Raw genomic sequence first — 6086 nt, 5'->3', positions numbered from 1 at the left:
AATCATGATTTAAATTGTGATTTAAATTGACTCGATTTAAATCAAATCCACCCTGTTTGATTTTATTGATCAAGTTTATATGCTGCCCCTCTCTCACTATCTTTTGGAGCGGCTTTTCGTGACGTAACCAGAAGTTGAAAACGACAATTTAAATCTTTTATTTATTATATTTGTTATTGTAATTTCATTTTCAGACATTTCATGACCCAACTAGGTAACGTCATCAGTGCTGGGAAGGAATGACGTTTGCTCTCTTTATAGACAAGTAGCTTATCCTAATGGTATTGGTGGGCGAGGTCTTGATAGTTCCTTGATGAGGCTGTTGTTTACTGTTTGACTGTGTGTCTAAATTGGTAGTTCCTTGATTGTGGTATTATTTACTAGCATCAATTAAGGATTGTTGGTCTGGAGCAGTGTTTCTCAACCTTAGTAGTTTGAAGATGGGTGGACTTCAACTCCGGGGGATTCTGGGAGTTGAAATCCACCCATCTTCAAGCTTCCAAGGTTGAGAAACACTGTTCTAGGGCTAATCTTGGTGTTAATCTCCGGCATGGAGATTGTTCTGATCTTTTTGTTTCCCTTTTGATTGTTTCTTTTGAATGGTATGTCACTATTGTTTATCTCCGTGTGCCTGTTGATGGCTGGTTTGTCCGAATGGCAGGCTTCCAGGAATTCCCTAGCGATTTTGTACTTGGTTTAGGTTACTCACCGTTGGAACTGTGATGTAGTCTCTCCGTGTGTTGTGCAATTGAGGACTTTTCAGCATGTCTTTTGACTGCTATCACTCATCACTCTCACCAGAGGTGGGATTCAGCCGGTTCAGACCAGTTTTGAACGAACCGGTAATGGCGACCTGCGGTCGGGCTTGTCCACCCGCCCGGGCGCAATCCAGTCCTATATTGCTGTGTTTTTGACGCTGCATGCATGTGCGGATGGCGCGTGTGAGCGAATTGCCGTGTTTTGTAACGCCGCACACATGCCTGGATGGAGTACATGCACATTTCCAGTGTTGGGCGAACTGGTAGCTACAGTATGCGAAGCCCCAATGCTGACTCTCACCAATGTTGACAGGGCTAACTACCATATTGAAACAGAGAGCAAACCCCTCTCCCTTCTAGCACTGATGATGTTACCTAGTTGGGTCATGAAATGTCTACAAGAAGACAACCAAGTTCAGTGAGCACCAAGTGCTAGAAGGGAGAAGGGTTTATGGAGTGGGGAAGGAGGAGGAGGAGGGGGAGGAGGAGAGAGAGAGAGGAGGAGGAGGAGTTGAATTAAATAACTCCTCCTCCTCCTCCCCTCCTCCTCCTCCTCCCCCTTCTCCTCCCCCCTTCCCTCTTCCTCCTTCCCCACTCCACAAACCCCTCTCCCTTCTAGCACTGATGATGCTACCTATGAAATGTCTACAAGAAGACAACCAAGTTCAGTGAGCACCGAGGACCCTTTAATTCAACTCCTCCTCTTCCTCCTCCTCCTCCTCCCCTTCCCTCCTCCCCCTTCCCCACTCCACATACCCCTCTCCCTTCTAGCACTGATGTTGTGATCTAGCTGGGTCATGAAACATCTGCAAGAAAACAACCAACTTCAGAGACCACCAAGGACCCCCCCCCATCATCCCATTCCGAACCACAAAACATTCTCTTTTATCGGTGCTTTGGGTCAGACATGCCTTCTTCAAAGCTCCCCTTTGTTCCCCAGAACTAAGCTGGGGATCCCCAGTGCTGAGTTGGCAGTCAGCCGATGGGGATGAGGAAGGGAAGGGAAAGGAGGGAGGGAGGGAGGATGCTGAAAAAGGTTTGATTTTGAATTCCCATCTTCCACTTCTGCAGGGTCACCATCACCGCTGTGGTCGTAACCAAAATAGAACTGAGCTTGGTACCTGGCTTGGGCCTGAACGTTTTAGTTTGTGCATCGATTCATCTCCGTTGTGTGACGTGCGTATCCTTACCAGCGTTTGTGGTGTGGGTCCTGCACAGCCTGGGTTTGGGACCAACGTGGACCCCTGTGCAACATTGACCTGCAAGCTGGGGGGAGGAGTGTCTGCTGGGTGTGGACAGCAACATTGTGGTGGCCATCCATGTGTGGTTGAACTTCCATCTAACAGACTAACAGCGTTGGAAGGGACCTTGGAGATCCTCTAGTCCAACCCCCTGCTTAAACAGGAGACCCTACGCCATTCCAGACAAATGTCTTCTTAAAAACCTCCAGTGATGAAGCACTCTGGAGGAAATCCATTCCACTCATGAATTGTAACAGACTAACAGAGTTAGAAGGAGCTGTTCTGCCCCAGCTATGGACCCCAAAGAACGCAGCACACACAAAGTCCGTTCAAACCTTAGTTTACTGAATAAACCAGTCTTTTACAACAACGGCTGTTAATTAATTGTATTAACAGCCATCAAGAATTCAAAGAATAATAACTGAAAGCTTACTGTGGTTGGCAGAATGCCCAGAAGCAATTTGCAGGAAGCTGATAAGATAAGCAAGACAAGACATGAAGGAGAGTGAATGAAGTTGTTCCCTGCAAATTGCTTCAGTCGGCGTTCCTCCTTAAATAGGCGAAGGGAGTGGCCAATTAGCCCCAAGCTTAACTTTTGAGGAGACCTCCTCCTGAGGAGCCACTCCTGCCTTTTGGCAGCTCTGCGCACCCGTGCATCGAGAAGAGGCTCCTCCTCTTCTTCCACTTTAATTATGGGAGCTTCTGGAGGCCCTGGCTGAATCCCAGCCTCTGGCACCACGTCTTCTCCAGCCTCTTCACTGTCCGACTCGAGTGCCAGCTGCACAGGCTGCTGGCGCAGCACCACACCAGCCTCCTCGCTGTCTGAATCAGCTACTAACTGCACAGGCCGCGTACGGGCCACAACAGGGACCTTGGAGGTCTTGTAGTCCAACCCCCTGCTCACGCAGGAGACCCTATGCCATTCCAGACAAATAAAATGGGGCAAAGCTCACTTAATAAGTGTCTCACTTAGCAAGAGAAAGTTTGGGCTCAACAGGGGTCGTGAGGCAAGGAATACCTGTACAAGTAACCCTCGACGTACGACCATTCTTTTACCAGCTGTTATGATAGTGCTGAAAATAGTTCGGTCCTTGCACTTATGGCAGGTCCTCACACTTACAACCATGGCCTGACATCAACTCCACGGGCACACGATCATATTCCTGTTGCTTAGCAACCAGTTTGCATTTACGGCTGGCTGCAGAATCCTGCAGTGCCATTATCTCAATTTGCAAACATTTTACCCATTTCTGGCAAAACCCAAGAACGGCTTCACACTTATGACCTTCAGCATTTGCTTAACAAGAATAGGTTGGCTCTTCCCCCACTAAGAATTTAAAGGAACAAGTTTTAACTCTTCAGTCCCAGAAACCTGATTTTAATATAATAGAATTTCTCTTAGAGGAGATTGAAAGAAGGGATGAGATTGTGAATCAGCAACTTGAAAAATTTAAGCAGGAAACTAAGGAATTGGTGAAATCCAAGTTTGACTTTTTGCAGCAAAAAATTTTAAAATTGTCAGAATTCATGATTCGGTTGGATACAAATACTAATTTACTAGAGTCAAAAATGGATGAAATTCAAGATAAATTGGACAATAGAATTCAAAAAATTGAAAATGATTTGTTAAATATTCAGGATTATAGTTCAGAAGAAAAATTTAAAATGGATGCTGACCAAAAGTCTGGTAATGTAGAATATCTGGAACAGAGGATTCAAAAAGAGGTTCTAAAGATACAATATAATTTCATAGAATATGCAATAAGACTTAGAGGTTTGCAGGAAAATAACAGAGATGACTTAAGGAAAATATCTTCTGAATTTCTAGCTGGGATTTTAAAGATTCAACCTGAGGAAGTGTTTTGTAGGATTGACAGAGCTTATCGAATAAACTCCTGGACTGCCAAGCAAAGGCAATTGCCTAGAGATGTGGTAATCTATTTTTCAGATAAAGAAATTAGGAATAAAATTGTGCAAAATTCCTTCAATTCTAATTTGCAATTGTATGGAAGAAAGATTTGGATTTACAAGGAACTCCCACCTAAGATACTAATGGAAAGGAAGAAATTTGGCTTTCTGGTGTCTGAGTTAAAAAGGAGAAATATTCAATTCCGGTGGGACGTCCCAGTTGGTATTATATTGAGATATCAAGGAGAAAGATACCAGTTAAATACTGTTGAAAGGGCGGAAGAATTTTATCAAAATAGGTTGAAAATGAATTTAACGTCTTCAGATATAATACAGGATAAGCAGAAGGAGCTGGAACTAAAGACAGAGACTGTACCAGATAAATTGCCTTTGGATTTATCGGATACCCCAGCTGGATTATCTACAAATTTGAGAGAAGTGCCATCTGATTTTAATGTGATGACTTATCAAGGCAAGGACAAGCATGGAAACCAATTAGAGGATATACAAGGGATAAAAAAGAAATGCGAGACACAAAAAATTAGGATGGAGGTCAAACCCACAAAAAGAAAACAAAAAAAGAAATAGGTTGTACAAAAATAGAAATTTCTAACCCAAGCAACAGTGAAGCCAGTGATTTTAAAATATGAATGATTATGTGAAAACATAGAGGAGGCGACATATTGGTCAATATCATCCTGAGGATAGTGGCAGATCTCTGCATTGCCGTAATTTTGGGACATGGAAAGAGCCTCAAATTGATGGTTTTGAATTATCTACTTTGAAACTTCTTTTTGTGTTGATAAATATATTATAATTATCTTGAATTATAAGGCAAGAGAATCACATTGGGACATGCAGAAGATCGGGTTGTTACCCAATACGATGATGGAAATTAATAATCCTGATGAAACCCACAATTATTATTATATGGAATACAATTATAATGTCACTCGGGTGGTTGTTTTTACTTTTATATATATAAGAAGATGTTTACTACTGATGGGGGCAGATATGATTGGAGATCTTGAATAAACTGTTGCATCCGCAAGTTATGTCACCCTATTATGGATGTTGGTTTTAACAATCCAGTGGAAAGACTTCAAGAAGATATTATATGGACTATAAATTTAAAGTTATTGTCTTTTCTTTTTTTATTTAGATATAATGGAATATATATATATATATATTTAAGTAGTGTGGGCAGTGAATTAAAGATATCAAGAATTGTTGTGTATGGTAAATTTGTAAGACAGTGGGTGAATAAGCTAGCTACAGACTGATTAGTTTAAGAAAAGGGATTTTTAAGTGATACATTTAGGGGAGTGGAGGAAATGGATAGAGTGGAATAAATGTTAAATTAGATTTTATGGGGAGCCCGCTTTGAAATGTTATTAAAGTAGGACTTATTGTATAGTTTTAAAGTGGAAGGTGGTTTTGAATTGTTGCAATAATGCATAGATATAAAACACTATTATGCTAAATTAGAGTTATTTTATAATAGTTATAGTATAATGTGTTTGTTTTTTTTTGTTTTTTTTTTTCTCTTCTTCTTTTCTGAAATGTATGGATAAAGGGGGATTTATAATACTTTTAGTAAGTAAAGGTCAGTATTTTGAGGAGGGAGTAAGTAATCTGTTATGAATTAGGGTTTTTTTTTGTTACGAAGAAGTCACAGGGGGGGAAGGGTGGGGAGGGGGGGTTAGGGAGGGGGGGGAGGGGGGGGGAAAAGGGGGAAAAATTTGTATTTGAAAACCTTTTCAATAAAAAAAAAAAAAAAAAAAAAGAATAGGTTGGCTCAGCGACCGCAGCAGGTTTGCTTAACAACCATCGTCAAACACGTGGTCGTAACATTGGGTGCAATTCGCGTTAGGACCACAATGGACTCCCAGCAGAAATTTTTCAATTTCTCTCAATTGTGGTCATAAGACACGGTCATAAAATCCGGCCCCACTTGAGTTACAACTGCAGTGTCTTACGACATCAATTCCTGTTCCGGTTCTGGTCATAAGACGAGGACTGCCCGTAATCCATTTTATTCCTTCGTGCCTTTTGAATAAAATGCTAGCGAACTCCCGTTTGCTAAGTTAAATAGGAGCCAAGAGTGTGTGGCGGCAGCCAAAAAAGCCAGCGCAATTCTAAACTGCATCAACAGAGGGATGCAATCAAGATCAGGTGG

This window comes from Pantherophis guttatus, chromosome 3, assembly GCF_059756535.1.
Source record: "Pantherophis guttatus breed Tessera chromosome 3, ASM5975653v1, whole genome shotgun sequence".
NCBI lineage: Eukaryota > Metazoa > Chordata > Lepidosauria > Squamata > Colubridae > Pantherophis > Pantherophis guttatus.
This window is presented reverse-complemented; position numbering follows the sequence as displayed.